Below are 17,185 nucleotides of genomic sequence, written 5' to 3' on the forward strand. Positions count from 1 at the left end.
CCGTCGGCGGGGGCAGAGACGGAGAAGTCAGATGGTCTAACACCGGGTTTGAGCTTCCTTGAATTTTTATAGAAAAACAGTTTCCATTCATTTGCTCCACCAATATAGCTGAACCAACCGCACCGCTCATGAATCATGCATTGATTTACCCTAGCAAAGAATATCTCTTTCAAGTAATAAAGGCTGTGGTCAGATGCATTTCACTTGTCTCTGGTTTCACTCTTTGTAGAGCCACGTGTGTGAATTCAAGTGGCGCCGAACGGGTAATCGTTGTGGGTGTCGTGTACAGCTTCGCTTTCCAACCACCTTCACAGGGTGGATTGGCGCGCTTTTTTTGCCCACGGATAAAAATGCACGGAATTTTAGCTTACATTCGTCCCGAACTCGCACCGCTTCGTACGGTAAGTTAAGCAGCATCAACTAAAGAAATGCTTCCTCGGCGCGTTCGGAACGGGGGCCGCTCTTGGGCCCAAGTCCCAAGCTCCTTTCGAAAGGAAGGCGAACATGTTGGAGTGCTTTATAACTGCGCGGTCACCATCGCAATCATAGGCAGTTTGAAACGGGGGGGACACACAACGCGACGCTCCGTTTTCAACGCCTTGGGGTTTAAGATGTCTGGCGCTTCGAATACTCGCGCAGGAGTCTTTGTTCGTAGATGCGAAAAAACTCCTGGCCATCTCCACTAACGTGAAGCCTGGGGAGGGGCGAAGCATGCAGTGTATAAGTTTAATCTTGGCGCTTTTGCCCACGGAGATGAAACCGTTGGGAAGTACAGGTATGCAGCATTGCTGTAAAAGTCCCGTGTCTTTGAAGAACGAAGCTCTCTAGCGCGAGGCGTAAACGAGTGTACCGGTGTTTTTTTTTTTTTTTTAGCACGGGTTATGTTCTAGCGCGAAGCATAAACGACTTTCCCGGTGTTGTAGTACCGCGACTACATGAGAAGACGATTACGACGACTACAGGAGACGCCAACAGCCCCAGCCCCTAAAATACATTCTAGCCATATCAGCTTCACTTAAAGCGTGTGCAGTGGTTGAACCAAAGCAAGTATGAAACGGTTTCAACGGAATGCTTAATAAGAGGGACTTCTAAAAAACGAAAAGAACCATTTGCCCTAGTGGTTCTTCTGTAGAGCGGCGGGTTTTCTCGCGTTGTAATTTCCTTGCCACCATCAAGGGCAAGACGGAACCCACCTATACAGGCACCCGCTCAAGAAACACCGTAGCACGCTGCCTGATAGTGGGATTTGGAGACGCAGCAAATCACTCCTTCTTGGTTCAAGCAACCGAATTGAAGGTTTACAAAAATTACGCTAGGTGAGACACTTCATAACAAGGCCGACGAAGAAACAAAAGCCTTTTGTGACTTCTCCTACCGTGAACGTGCGCGTTTCGCTGCCGGGAAGACTTCTTGTGACTAAATACCGACATCCATGAGCTCGGCCTTCAACCGTTATCTGAAAGTTTCCGAGGTACGGACATAAGCATAACGCAGACAAAACCAAACAAAAATTACTAGAAGCCACTACCGGAAGCGGGACTTGGAGACGCAGCAAATCGCTTGTTTTTGGTTCAAGCAACTGAAATTGAAGGTTTAAAATGACTAGAAAAGGTGAGATACGTTATCACAAGGCCGACAGAGAAACGAAAGCCCTTTGTGAATTCTCTTACCATGAACGTGTGCGCTTCGCTGTCGACAAGACTTCTTGTAAACAAATATACACCGAAATTCATGAGTTCGGCCTTAAACCGTTATCTAAAGGTTTCCGAGCTACCGACAAAACCAAACAAAGATTACAAGAAGCCACTACCGGAAGCTTTTAGTGAATCCCGCGAGCGCTTTTTGACGTTAACCGCAGATATACAAATATGCGTAAAAAGCCATTGGAGAAAAGAGCATCAAGGTGTAATGACGCTAGTGGCAAGTGATTCCATTAGCTTCTCGGTGATAAGAAAGGACCGAAATCGTTTCAGCACACGAAGGTATACGAATACGAATACGAATACGAATACGAAGCTACCATCCCCACCTATGGAACAAGTAAAAACTTAGCCGTGCCTCGGCCTTCGTATTCTCCATGGTACAAAAGGAAAATCCAGCCGCGTACCACCAAGGTGTTTTTACCAGAACCGTTAAGAAGGGGTGATAAATTCCGACGGCAAGTTGGTTAGCATAGCTATCAGGCCTTCCTGTATGGCTGCAGTGGCGTTTCCCTCGTGAGTAGATCAAAGCCACGTACGTGCCTTATCGGCTGATCCCGTATTCCGGCGATGGAGGCGAATATTTCCATCACAAAGAGGAAAACAAATGACTCGCCACACCGGTTTGGTCGAAAGTCGTAAAAAGAAGACCGCCGCAACCAGCCAAGCCCGTGCTCGTGAACCTCGTCTTTCCTTGTTTTGGCAGCGGACTGCCTTCGTCGCCTTCGACGGCGGGCACGGCTCACGAGCATGGTGTGAATTGGCGGGCGCTCAGTTCATAGGGTTTCGTCTAAGGCATCTTAGGGGCCAACTCGCAACAAATCGCTCGGAGACCAGAACTGTTCTTCCAGTTGAAGTTCTTTTAAACCGCAGATCTGTTTAAGCTCTTGGGTGCGCCGCCCAGGAACAGAAAGAATACCAAGAAAACACCGAGCGCACGTGAGCGTGCGTCTCTAGTTTGAAGCGCCCGTTGTTATTTATTTATTTATTTATTTATTTATTTATTTATTTATTTATTTATTTATTTATTTATTTATTTATTTATTTATTTATTTATTTATTTATCCACCCATGCTGTCAGCCCATTGTTGGGCTATTACAGGAGTGGAAGGGTACAATACACTTTGGTTACAATAAAAAAAAGAAAGCACATATCCGGAAATGCAAACACAAAATAGTCTTGGGAAATGCGACATGTTGTTGTTGTTGTTGTTGTTGTTGTTGTTGTTGCTGTTTTTCGTCTCATGGCGCGTACCCACACGGGGGGTTGGCCAGTAATCGGGCATGAAGGGGGCTGATGCGCCCGCTCACAACGTAAAAGTAGATAACTAACCATTTACACTCAGAAACACCGCGTGATTGCAATAGACAATCGGTTAAAAATTGAAAGTTGAGGTTGGATTTGAGAAAACATACACGCAATACTGAAAGCTAACAGGGCAGACGCCCGGTCTCAGACACGTATGCATGAATGGCTGCAGCCACCCCTCTGTGACAATATCCCAGTGATGTGGCCCCAAGGGAAAGTAGTACGGGCATGGAAATAGGAAGTCCAATCCGTTGTAATGGCCTCGTAAGGTGGCGTTGTCTCATCATTGAAAAACCACGGCAATGTCCCATGATCACCGCAAATAGCACATAGGGCGGAGGAGGCGAGACCAGACCTGTGCATATAGAAGTTCAGATGGGGAACCCTACATCTGAAGTTGGTTAATGCGACCTCGCATTGACAAGATTCACAAAAACGGAGATTCCAATTATGTTTTAAATGGGCATACTCTTCAAAATTAGTGATGGCCCTTCCTGCGTTGTACAAGTTTCCGCGTGGGCTTGCGCCACGTGACAGTGAGGGGCTCGCAAAAAAAAGTTAGCAGTCGCTTAGCTCGGCTATGCCAGGATATACGTAGCGTGAGCTAAGGTTCAGCTGGTTATTCTCAGGATTCCTGGTTGTCTAGGATTAGGTGATTGTCATGCTTACTGCTGCTAAAAAGATTTCCAATCCAATCCAATACTATCCAACTCAATTGAATCCAACCCAATCCAATCCAAACCAATCCTATCCAGCCGCGGCGGCGACCGCTCCAGCGCACGAACCGTGCGCCGTGAGACGTCATTTTTCCTTGCGCATGCGCAGCACGGCTCTTCGGGAGACACGCGAAACTGCTCAACCTCGGCCAGTGTAGCTCCCGCTACAATAAAAGAAAGAACACCGAGCAAACGTGAACGTGCGCCTCGTGACAAGCGCCCGGCATCCTCCAACTCCACCTTCGAAAAGACCCTGCCCAGCGTTCGTGGCGTGATCTATCGCGTGCTCCTCCCTCCGCCAGTTCACGCCGAGTTCGCGAAGCCCGGTTGCCGCCATTTCTAGCGCGTGCCAACGCGGTTCACTTTGTGAGAGATGTGAAAGCCTGCGGACAAACCGATCCGGGCCTGCCAGTCATGGAGTCCTTTCAGCGGCAAGTTCGGAAATTCATGTCAGGTGCAACAGCCGGGTCTCCAACGAAGGCAGAGGGGCCACCAGCTCTACTCTTTCTCCAGCATTGCGCCAGTAGCGCAAGCTGAGACAATTTTTCTTTCAATACTCTTACACGTATATTATGCAAGGAGTGCAAGATTCATTGAGTACATTGTAGTTTCCTCTGCATGCAATGCACTGATATCAGTTCGGCCGTCGAAGCGTAAGAAACAAAAGAACTTTACTCGAAGCAGATTTTCATCCAGTATAACGAAGAACATAATATGCTTCAGTTCAGAAGCAGATAGACTGCCGAAGTGTGCGAAGCTGCGGAGAAAAATGGGGGGTACGTGCCGGCCGCTACCTCCAACCAACTCATCATCATCATCAACCCCACCACTGCCACCATCACCACCACAACGACGACGACGACGACCACCACCATCATAATCATATCATCATCACGGGAAGATAGCAGCTCCTCTCCTTTACAGAAATAACTCGGCTGCCTTACTATCTACCACGTCTCAGTATCGTCACCGCAATTATGCCTTGACCGTATCGGCTCTCAACAAATACTTATTTGGAGAGCTGACCGCTGGTAAAGATATGAAGGAGGGGAGAGAACAGACCCACTTAGGGTCTCCGAAAAATGTAACAAATAAACAAGAATGAGGAACGTGTGTCATTTTAAAGCACTTCTAAACTAGCCTCCACAGAGGTGTACAGTGAATTACCACATAATCTTATCGCTTGTGCCCTCAGCTAATTTTAACTCAGAAGGATTCCGAGCATAGAAGGAAAAAATACTCAAAGGAGACCGCAACGTGACGTCACGTTTTGTAAAGCCCTGCTCCGCCATCTTAGAATGTCCATGAAAACCACTACTTATTCCTATCTTCATGCTGCGCCTCTCCTTCTCCGCCGCTACTTCAGTTGTAATAGCTGATTGGGTAAGCCAGGGCACGTACGCCGAAGAGACCAGCGGACGCCACTAAATTAGTCGGAAATCAGCCGCACCCGCCTTCTCGGTTGCTACTTTCGTTCAAATAGCAGTTGGTCGGTAGACGTCGCAAAATCAATCGGAAGTCACACGAATGAAGCAACACTGGCGCAGCAACGAAGCAACACTGACATCCCATGGATACACTTGCTGCAGCGCATTGTGCATACTAGGGGCCTATCCTGAGTCACCTTTCCGCCTTGGCTCAGAGAGTCCAGGCAAACTCTGACACAAAAAACGGAAAGCAGGTAAACGTCAACGGTGATCTGGGATGGAGGAGGAGGAGGAGAGAAACGTTTATTGGAGCGGAAAGTGCTTTTGTGGGTGGCCTTCCTAGTCCGGATAGCCGCGAGTCGATGACAATATAATTAGCGGCATCGACAACAAACTCCAGCATGCGAGACCCGAGAGCGTATCTCTCAATTACTCAGCTCTGTTGAGCTCGAAGCATTAAGCTGGACTAATTGTTTAACCCCAATCTTACGACACACCAGTCCACTGCAGCGCCACCCGAAGAATACGCTTCACCAGTGTTTTGCGACACACCAATCGACTGCAGCGCCCCTGCTGTTTCATCTCAGAAGGGACGCAGCCGAGGGCATAGCATGACCGGCTAACCATACTGTTAATGGCCGCAGTATTGCTAATAATTTGATTCATTTCGGCGTTTGTATAAGCTAAACGGAGTATTTATTGTTTAGCGACCGCGCAGCCTGGCCACTTCGAGCGCATGCACACGCCTAGCAGATCAACGTAGACAAAATTATTTATGGCTAGAAAAGGAAATATCGGCGCGTCCAGCTGACAGTGGTTACCGGTAGGCGCTCTTCGCGCTTGAATGGATGCTTGGATTGTTGTTAATTTATTTTTGCATACGTCAACGTAGCTGAGAGTGTAGGTTTTAACCAAACAGATTTTTTGCGAACGTACCAGCCTCTGCCTCAGAGCTCGCATGTTAAATGAACAACTTTTATATTTCCCGCGCACGTACCTGCTGCCACCTCGTGCTCACTGGCATAACTTCCAAACACATTACACAGGGGAAATGTAAACGACTTCGCGTTGAAACATCGTGGCAAACTATATAGCACGGAGGTTCGTAGTGAACCATGGACATTTATGATACGCACTGCTTCAATGCACATTTTAAGCGCTTTAAAGACCGACTAAAGAAGGAACTCCACATTCTATTTGGACCATTGAACGCACCGGTTCACGAGCGTCACTTGTGCAATCCACATCATCAGTTGCCCTGCGTCGTCGTCGTCGTCGTCGCTTTCATCCTTCGAGCTCAGCCATGAGCTCAAGGCGCACCAAGTCATCGAAGGAGGACGACTTTTCCGTCATTCCGCGTGCGGCAGTGGTCAGGATGATTTCCGAGGTACAGCCCGACGTGCGCTGCTCCAAGGAGACCGAGGACTTTTTCGTGGCCTGCTGCACCCGCTTCGTCCAGCACATGACCACCGAAGCCCTCAACATCTGCTGGTTCAACAAGAATAGGAAGATCATGTCCTACCACGCTCTCGCTGCGCTGGAGCGTGTCGGCTTCGGCGAGTTCCGAAAGGACATCATGGCGGCGGTGAGGAACTGCAAGTTGACGGCGGCCAGGCTTCGGCGGAAGGGGTCGCGCCTAGAGAACCTGGGCGTCCCCCTGGAAGTGCTGCAACGGCAGCAGCAGGATCTGATCGATCAGGCGCGCCGGCATGAGGAGGAACTGGCCCAGCAGGAGTCGGCGGAGAGGATGGAAGAAGAAGGAATGCTGGAGGTGCGCGTCAAGCAGGAGTTTCCATGAGGTGCGTTGGTTTTTGCACGATCAGCAAGACGGTGCAGAAAGGTTAAAAGGGAGGCTGTAGCTGAAGAAGCGCGGGTCTAGTACGCGTCGCCAGTTCTCTTTTACACTGGCAAACCAGGGTAGAACCTGCTTCACAACTTACGGTGGGAGCAGTCTACCTTGATTTTCACCCAATTGGGAATCTTCGACTGCTCACTGACTAGCCAGAGTCACTGTTATTATTGAGGCGAAGGTCTTATGTTGGACGGTTGACCTCGAGTGACCTCGGCGTCGACACGATTGATGCAAAAATCTAAGTGGACCAAGGAAGGCCCGAAGTGGACCCAAAGCATGTCGCCGTGACAATGAGATGATTAGTCTTAACCAAAGTTAATGATTCATATTAGCGATTAGTAAGATGAGGGATAGGTGGATATATATGTAATAAGGACGATTAAGATAAGTTAGGCGGGACTAAGGTGGAATAATATGAATTAGGATGGAAGTAGTAATTAGTGGATAGTAATGATTATTAAGACAGGATTAAGGTTGATTAGAGCGGTACTATGGTTGATTAAAATGGATTAAGGTGCGGATTAAGGTCACGAGGATGGGTAACGGCGATCATGATTAATCAGGATGTGTTACGGTAGATTATTTTGGGATTATGGTGAATTATGGCGGGAATAAGGTGTATTAGGATAGATTAGGGCAAATTAAGGTAGTATAAGGTGGATTACGATAAATTAAGGTAGATTAAGGATGGTAAAATTAGGTGGCTGCTGTGTCGACGTGTGGGTGTGTATACAAATGTACCCGTCACAATAGCACCCAGCCTTTCGCCTTCAAAGTACGTGCGAAAACCGGTGTTCAGGCGTGTTCTGTGCTTCGGCTGAGGTTTCGCCCACACGTAGCCATTACTAGAGTTACGTCCGCTCAGCTATAACACTTAATAGTAACTAATGACTAGCAAAGACTCGACAGTGAGCGGTGTCACGCTCACTGCGTCACCCTCAACCCACTGCCACGTCCGCTTCACGACTCACCATAAATCGATTGATTGATTTGATTGTGGGGTTTAACGCGCCGACGCAACGCAGGCGATGAGGCGCGCCGTAGTGGAGGGCTCCGGATTAATTTTGACCACCTGGGGATCTTTATCGTGCGCCGAAATCTCGTACACACGGGCGTTTTTGCTTTTCGGACTCACCATAAATCGTGAAACGGGCGTGGCAGTCGGTTGCCGCGGTAAAGGGAGGTTTGGCGACGCTTACCAGCCTGCACGTTTTTTTTTTTTTTTGCATTTGTGTGGTCACTAGCCTGTAGAGTTAAGGGAGATTTATGTTTGCTTATTCTGCAAATTCCGTTCTTTCTTTCAGAGAATGACGTCATCAGCCACGGTGGAGGGGAGGAGGGAGGACTGCCCTGGCAAAGATTGCTCGCGATGAACATTTGCCGTCAAAACTGCTCCTTGGCGAAGCTTGACTTACTGCTTTGTTTTTGCGTGTTGCTCAGCAGTATGGCACCAGGGGAAAAGCCTGCTACATGAATAAAGTCAACCAGCCCCTCGTACGCTTTTCTGGCGCGCCTCGACCCTGCAACACTTTTGATAAACGATTTCACTCTCCTTCGCGTCTGAAAGCACTGCGAAAGCTATAGTAGTTATCGCCAGCACGGAGCGGCACTGCGTGATTTGATCGTCGCACCAGATACGCCTTCCATTCCTGCTTTGTTTTTGTGGCTGTATTTTTAAAGTTGCTATCGAAAAGCGTTCATTGCTGCAACTAAAGGAAAACCGGCCAACGGCCGCTACGTGGCCTCAGTGACGTAATTCGCGCCGTCGAAGAACGTCAAGACCGGGAAAGAGAGAAGAATATTTTAAGCGAGTTTCCAAGTTATCTTATGGGCATAGAGCAGTAATTTTTGGCTGAGGTACTTTGCGACCCCCTAATCTAGGTACTGGATGTATTGGGCGACTACGTTCGGCAAGCATTTAAGATTAAAAAAAAAAAAACAGTTGAAGAGAGTGTTGCAGGGTCCCTTCAAATTAACGGGTCGTGTACTTACGGGATTCTTTACAATTATATAAGCAACGCTTCTATTCCCACTTCTTCCTGCTTTGTGTGAAACATTTCCACAAAAGGGGATTGACCATTGATTGTCCATGCGTGTCGATGGCTGGCGACGCGAAAAGATCCTTCGTTTGTTTCTAATTTAGAGCACCACTGTGTCTGACCTTCCTCGGACTATAGACAAATCAGCGAAACTAAAAGTCCTTTATTTAAATAAAAGTTCATTCATTCATTCATTCATTTGTTTGTTTGTTTGCTTTGTTTTTTTTAATGCGCCGTTTGAGGAGGGGGCTTTCTTCGCGCTGGCAGGCGAAGCCCATAGCGATATTTGTTCATGGCTTGTGGCACTTGCTCACGGAGCTGTATTCCTGAATTCTCTTTTTTTTTCAGATTCTCTTTAAAACATTATATAGAGAGTTCATGGCATCAAAAATAAACATTTATGTTTGCCTATTGAGTTGCGGCAGTACTCCGACCTTGACGAAGATGGCCGAACGCAGTGTGAAATTTACCCGAGCAAAAAAAAAGAAAAAAAAAGGGAGAAAGAAGGAACCAATGTGAGTATTGAAAGCCAGGGTAGGGGAGGGAGTCACGGAAAGAACGTTGACGGAGCTCTACGACTGGTGCTGCGGCGTTACTGGCACTGTTGATTTTTTATTTTCTATCATCCTCTCTACGAAAAAAGGACTGAAAGCTCATTTGTCAGGATTATAGTTCTTACGTAACCGGACGGCGCCAGGAAGTCCTGTGGTTGTTTTAGACTAGTGGTGGAGGCGCCAAAGTTTCCCGTTTGAACCAAAAGCTTCGACGTTGGTCCGCACCTTCGCATGGTTCTTATCGAAAAAGCCGACGTGGTCTGTCTGTCTGTCTGTCTGTCTGTCTGTCTGTCTGTCTGTCTGTCTGTCTGTCTGTCTGTCCATCCGTGTTAGCGCGCGCGCGCGCGTGTGTGTGTGTGTGTGTGTGTGTGTGTGTGTGTGTGTGTGTGTGTGTGTGCGCGCGCGCTCGCTCGCGTAAGTTTGCAAGCGTGTGCTTGCAAGGGTGTGTTTGCAAGAGTGTGATTGAACTTCGCGCTGGACACACTGGCCACGTGGATAGGACAGAGCTAGTCGCCCCTCCCTTCGTCGGAGACCCGGCTGTTGCACCTCACATGCATTTGCGAACTTGCCGCTCAAAGTTCTCCTCGACTGGCAGGCCCGGATCGTTTTGTCCGCGGCGTTTCAAATCTCTCCCAAAGTGGACCGCGTTATTACGCGCTATAACCCGCGGCAAGCAGCTTCGGCAACTAGGCGTGAACTGGCGGAGAGAAGAGCACGCGAGAGATCACGCCACGAACGCTGGGCGGATTGTTCTCGAAGGTGGAGTTGGACGATGCCGGGCGCTTCTCACGAGACGCACGCTCACGCGCGCTCGGTATTTTATGGTTATTTTTTTCTGTTCATGGACGGTGCATCCAAGAGCTTAAACACCTCTGCTGTTAAAAGGATGAAGCCGTGAGACTGGTGCAAAAGCGCGTGCTTTGCTGTGGTCATACACGCGCGTTTCGTCGGTGAACGACGTTCAGAGTTCGCGTGCTTTGCTTATACTTCCACGGCCAAGCGCGTTTAACTAGAGTAATCACCGGAAAGTGGCTTCGAAGTTCGCCACTGCTGCATGTTTTTTTTTTTTAAATATCACGATTATTTGTTCGAAGTTCACGACAACATTCTTATTGTTATCGGCCCAAATAAGTCTTTTTAATGAACCAAACTTACGTTTTGTTTTCATGGCGCCTTTAAGATGTATCAATCGGCCCAACAAGTGGCAAGATAGCGCCTGCTGGTAAGCCACCTACGGTCAAGGCGTGACAACAAACAACAACAAAAGGAGAGTGGGTGGCGTGTAAACAGAAGCTTATTGCTACTAAACGAGTAATTTGTAGATGTTCGGCGAATTCCCTGCAATCGTACGTGTTTTTAGAGGCTCGGGTTGTTGGCGTCTCATGTCGTCGTCGTAACCGTCGTCTCATGTAGTCACTGTACTAAAACACCGGGACACTCATTTACGCCTCGCGCTAGAACGTAACGCGTACTAAAAAAACACCGGGACACGATTCGTGCTTCAAAGACACGACACTTTTACAGCAATGCTGTATACCTCTACCATCCAACGGTTTCATTTCCGTTAGCAACAACGCCAAGGCGCCAAAAATACACTTATACACCACATGCTTCGCCCCTCACCTGGTTTCACGTCAGTGGAGATGACCCGAGATTTTTTCCTTTTTTTCAAATGCGCCAACCAACTAACTAGTGCCACTTCCATTGCTATCTGCTGCTGTTACGGCGTTTGTGTGCCTTATGGGCCTGTGTGCCGTCTGGGTGTGCGTCTGGGTCAAAAAGCCTGATTTTCGTGAGCGTCGCCACTTAAGGTAATATCGGCACCATTCGGCAGTATTAACATGTTCACAGGTAAAGATATTATTACCTTTACGGATAAATAAGTCAATAGTGAGTGAAAAGTAATAAGTAATATTAAAATGCAATGAGGACGAAAGACGAGGGCACTGAATGAGGTCTGGTTAATTGTGTTTGCAGCCCCACGGCAGTGCAGACTGCTGCAGCCCAAAGAACAGGTATTTCGGAACTTTAAGTTTTCATTGACATAACTTCCATTGAACGAGGCGTAAATACATTTGCATCGATACACGTGGTGTAGATAGGTCAGTGAAAACAGCCGCTTCTAGCCTGGATAAAACCTCCTACACTGAAGTGGCTGACAGAGAGGTTGCCTTTGTCATAGCTGGGCGTTTGACTCTGCCTCGCTGTACCGAGAAAACAAGCCGTTAGCATAGCCATTTTAAAGGAGACATTGTTACAAACACTCACGAAGCTTTGTCATTAGGCTTCCTGTACTTCTCAAGAAATCGCATCTGTCGCTTAAAATTTCGTTTAATGCGTAGCATTCTTTGCCGAGTACCCTCACAGCCAGGAGCGTGTAACGTCCTGCATTTCCACAATATCGAAGATTTATTGAAGGTTCCATTTGTAATCGTTAGAATAACGTAAGTGGAGATTATTGGCTGGGCTAAATTTTGAAAAACTAGCAAATAACCAAAATATAAAAAATTAAGGAAAATGTCAAAACGTATACTGCATGGCATTTTCACAATAATGCAGATTTCGCGACAGTTCCACCTGTAATCGTTATAATTTCGTAAATGTAGATAATTGGCCAAACAAAATTTTGAAAAACTAAAAAATAAGCAAATATAAAGTAGTTACGGAAAATGACGAACCGTGTAACGCCATGCACTTCCACAATATTTGCAGATTTTGCGAAAGTTCCAAATGGAATCCTTATAGTGACGCAAATTCAGATAATCGGTAGGGCGAAATTTTGAAAACATAAAAATAAAAAAAAATATTAAAAAATTACAGAAAATGACAAAACGCATAGCGCATGGCATTTCTACAATATTGAAAATTTCGTGAAAGTTTCACCTGTAATCGTTATAATAGCGTAATTGATGATAACTGGTCGGACAGGATTTATAAAGAACCAAAAAAAAATTACACCATCTTCCCGTAGGGGAACCCTGAGTAGTATGCGAAGCCAGCCGATTCAAGTGCCCATTAGTTTTCAGTTCGTCGTTTCCGTGAGGTTGAGGTACGTAGCTACCGTTATTTTACCCTTTTCGTTTCCATGTTAACTCGTACACTTTTCGCTTACCGGAACTACGAAATGTGAAATTGCGACCCCATGGCTGTTTCGCATACTACTCAGGGTTCCCCTACGGGAAGATGGTGTAACTATATTGGAGGAGGGTGGGGGTGTTAGAGTGGAGAGGCATTAAAGAGAGAGAGAGAGATAGATAGATAGATAGATAGATAGATAGATAGAGAGAGAGAGAGAGAGAGAGAGAGAGAGAGAGAGAGAGAGAGAGAGAGAGAGAGAGAGAGAGAGAGAGAGAGAGAGAGAGGGGGGGGAGGGAGGGAGGGAGGGAGGGAGGGAGGGAGGGAGGGAGAGAGAGAGAGGGAGGGAGAGAGAGACGTTCTACGTGGTATGAGTTTGTCTTTATTTAGGCATTATCATCATCATGTTCAACGTAGGTGACGTCGAGATGTGGTTGGCGTTCCGCATTCATTATGACCGCCTTATGGTCTGTTAAATGTAAAGTCAAGGGCTGTTGTAGTGGATGAACCCTGAAGTTGCTGAGGATTAGGTCGATGCACGTTCCCCGTATGGTTGTGGGCTGCTTGTAATCACGGCCCGCCGAGACTCGCCGACGCACGCCGCTGCCGACGACGATGAAACGTCGAAGGCGCGTGAAGCGTGCTCGTCTCGTGCCGGCCCAGGAAGACACCGGCAACACTGTCGCTCCAGGAGCCATTAAAGGGTAAGACACCTCCGGGCGTTCAGCAAGCCGAGCATGCGGAGTGGGGGTGTGGACGGCGCAACAACAACGACAACGACAAGGGAGGGACATAGGCCCGACCATGAGATGCTTCGCATCTAAAATTTGGTTGGAAAAAACTCACACTCAAGACAGGCGGCATAAGAATGCTACGCATTAGTAGATAATTCTTCGAATTTCTGCAGAATTTTTTCAGTTAGTCAAAGGGCACTACCATGTACATACTTCGCACGTTTTATCCCATTCTTCGGGTTATGTTACGAGAAAACGGCACTCCCTCATGATTACGCCACTTTTCCCGCGAAATAACTTTTAAATATTCTTTTTTCACACGTAGCATCATAAAAAGAAATGACCTGGCGAATGATGTTGTTTCACAAAGCTCACTATCCTTATTCCAGTCGCACTTGCTGCGATTGTTCTTGTGTGTATTTTTTTTACCGGCCGTAAACTATGTTTCTGTAAAACTTTGTGTCATGTTATGCACTCGTTACAAAGATGTAACCCACCCTGCTAAGATCTCGTTACGAGATCGCAGTATCTACAAATAAATAAATAAATAAATAAATAAATAAATAAATAAATAAATAAATAAATAAATAAATAAATAAATAAATAAATAAATAAATAAATAAATAAATAAATAAATAAATAAATAAATAAATAAATAAATAAATAAATAAATAAATAAATAAATCAATAAATAAATAAATGAATCGTGTTGGGGCAGAGCTTTGAAAAGGGCCTGCTGTGTAGCGGGTAGTTTTATGTGTATACAGGAGTACAGCGGCTAGCCGAAGGAAAAAACAACAGCGCCGAAGAAATTGCGTGCTAGGCCATTCTTGCCATGAAAAGACAGAGACAACCACGCTTGCAGGGTTATCATCAAGGTCAAGGAAACAATGCAGCACAGAGCGCCAGGTAAACCTTTAGAACCATCTGACCAAGGCGCTGGTGAAAGACGCCTTTCTTATCCGTAGCTCTGAAGACTTCATTACGCATTCGTTTCTGTAGCTGATAAGATGCTAGAGAGCTCGGTAAACGCGATCCAAAAGGCGGCCCAAGGCAATCCAGTATATTCACGGAATTCTGCAAAAACTCAAGAGTTGCCAGCCAACACAAAGACGCAGTTGTCTTTTCAGGCCTGAGATGCTGAAGCGTTTGTAGGTGGCCAACGTTCAAGAGAAGTAGGAAGGCTACACCAGCGGAATCGAAATCTCTATCGTACGCACTTGGGGGAATCTGCGCCCGAGGCACAGTCCGCAAAATTCGCCTCACGCCTTACGTATACGTCATGTACGCGGGTCAACGTGGTCGCAATGACAGATTACGCGATTACGCGATACCTGAATTATCACCAAACGGTTGCGGAAAGCGGAAACTTAATTGGGTGCGTACGTGTCCCTACGCGGATGTTCGCTAGAGTTTGAGCGCACTACAGAGTATCGTTGTGTTCATTGGGTGGGGTTAGTCGTGGGATCTTGTTAAAACGGTATTCTCAGGGCGATCAGGTAAGGAAAAAGAGTGAATACGCGCGCCCAGACAGTCGCCTGTTGCACACGGGAAATCAGTATTTTAGGGGCGAAGCAACTTAGGACCTCGCTTTGTCCATGGCTTGTCCCTTGGCTTCCGTGTACACAGTGTTGCGCATGCGCGAGGAGCATTGAAATGGATTTGTTTTGTATTGGATTGAATTGTAACGGATTGGATTAGATTGGAATTGTATATACTAAGCACACGCGTTGTCCCTCATTACATGCGCGAGTGGGCAATGCCACGTGTGATTTACGATAAGAACGATCCCCAGTGCAATTTTTTTCTTTTTATGTTGGGGGGGGGGGGGGGTCATTACATCGATTGCCGCTTTGGAAGATCTAACGCATAAACTGTTGTCCACAGCGTCAGCCGCTAGTGGGAAGGTATAAAGAGAAAGCCACGACCTTGTTTTGAAACTCGAATACCACGTATCCGTCCTTGTAGTCTTCGTCGACACTGGGGATATTCCATAATAACAAGCCTATCCCTCTCCCCTTCTCCATTAGTGCTTGCCCGTATTACGCCACTTTTGCTCATAATACGTCACTGTAGCGCCAGGCGTAAGCATCCCAGAAATACTGGTAAAATAAGAATGATTTGAATTGAACTGCAGTGGTAATGAGCGTCGGGGAGTAAGAGAAACAAAGCTGAAAATTTGTGAAGTGTCTATTACCAGCCAAGTATGAGAGAGACTGCACGAGGGAGTAATGTCGTGGGCAGAATATTTCGACGTCACCACGTGCTGTATTGGCCAAAGCGATATCTCAAAATCATATTACAAGGAGAGTCTGTTTGAGCGTCGTTCAGCAGCATCAAGTTGTTATGGTAGAAATGAAGTAAAAAATACTGTTTATTTCATCTCATTTCATCTTATCTCATCTCGCCTAAGGGCTTGAGGGTATTACATAACAAGGTCTTCATTGAGATGTGTATATCGTACAAGAAACAAAAACAAGCAGAAATAAATCAGGTGTAAGGTGGTAGAAGAAAAAGCAAGAGCAATGAGAAACGACACAAGTTTAAGTCAAAGTTTAAGCGCGTGTGCACGCACACACACACACAAAAGAACCACATCAAACGACGAACAAAAATTAGATTCGGTTAGATAACGTTAAGGTAGAGTTAGGCTAGATTTAGGTTAGTTTTAGACTATGGTAGGGTTTCGTAAATAGGGTTTAGGGAGCGACCTGAAAACAGATTGTCCGCATTACACCACGAAAGCACGGATAAAAAAGTCGACCGCGCTGCGAAGTGCTGAGGGAAATAGCCGCTGCAGTATAATGTGTCCACATTAAACCTACGGCTTTAGGGGATCTAAATCGTCCGCATGAAGTCGTAAGCGCCGTCTCTGGGTTTTACAGAGAAAGGTGGGTTTGAAAAGAATGCTTCGTCAAGATTCAGTAGTGCATGACCGCGAGTTACAAAAAGAGAGAACGAAATAGGGACGAGGCACGACTGCGTCAAACTTTTAACTCTCCCATTTTTTTTTTTTTGGCCGTCCTCTTTGGCAACTTTACTAGCTCATACATCATTATCCGTGCGCATGTTGTCGAAAGAAAAAAAAAACAATTGAAAACCTAAAGAAAGAAAGAAAGAAAGAAAGAAAGAAAGAAAGAAAGAAAGAAAGAAAGAAAGAAAGTGAAACGTTCTCGTTTGCTAGTGCGCTATTAGGATAAATCCGGGAATAGAAGCATTCAAGCACTGCTCCGTGACCGACATTCCACCCAAGCCTCCAAATGATGTTCAACGTGAGGAGATAATATTGACCCGTGGGTGTTTTTCTTCAACGCCTTGATCAGAAAAACGGCTGCACAGACGAAGCAGCGTTTTCAGTCTAGAGACACTCTAGAGACACGACTTTGGCACTAACATTCACAAGCATGAATTTTGTTTGTGGTAACGCATTTGAAGGAACATTTGAGGAGCATTTTTTTTTTTTGGAATTCAGTCAAATCCACCTAAACAAAATTTCAGAAACAAGCGAAAATTTGTCACTTAGCCTAAATGAAGCGCTGTCAAAGCTATTATATGATATGTTTCACATGTCAGGTATTGGAGGTTAGCTTTGGCAGAATTGCATTTAGGACCGTTAAGAAAATGTTCGCTTGTTTCTGAGATATTTTAAGGTGGATCTGACTCATCTAGCAAAAAAAAAAAAAGCCCCTGATTTATTTAAGGGCAGCAGCAGCTGACAAAGTCGACAAAACAAAATCAAACGTTCGCACTTTCAAAGCTCTGCACTTGAAGAAATGTGT

The 17,185-nt window shown here is 46.3% G+C and overlaps 1 protein-coding gene across 4 annotated transcripts in view; it reads right to left on the reverse strand.

The window, feature by feature from the left end:
• The window catches only part of Dnc (phosphodiesterase dunce), a gene marked incomplete in the record, with an annotated part of 568,677 nt that overhangs the window by 216,427 nt on the left and 335,065 nt on the right, over positions 1 to 17,185 (reverse strand).

This window comes from Haemaphysalis longicornis, unplaced genomic scaffold (assembly GCF_048455015.1).
Source record: "Haemaphysalis longicornis isolate Haplotype H1 unplaced genomic scaffold, Haemaphysalis longicornis Haplotype H1 scaffold_12, whole genome shotgun sequence".
NCBI classification, from domain to species: Eukaryota; Metazoa; Arthropoda; class Arachnida; order Ixodida; family Ixodidae; genus Haemaphysalis; species Haemaphysalis longicornis.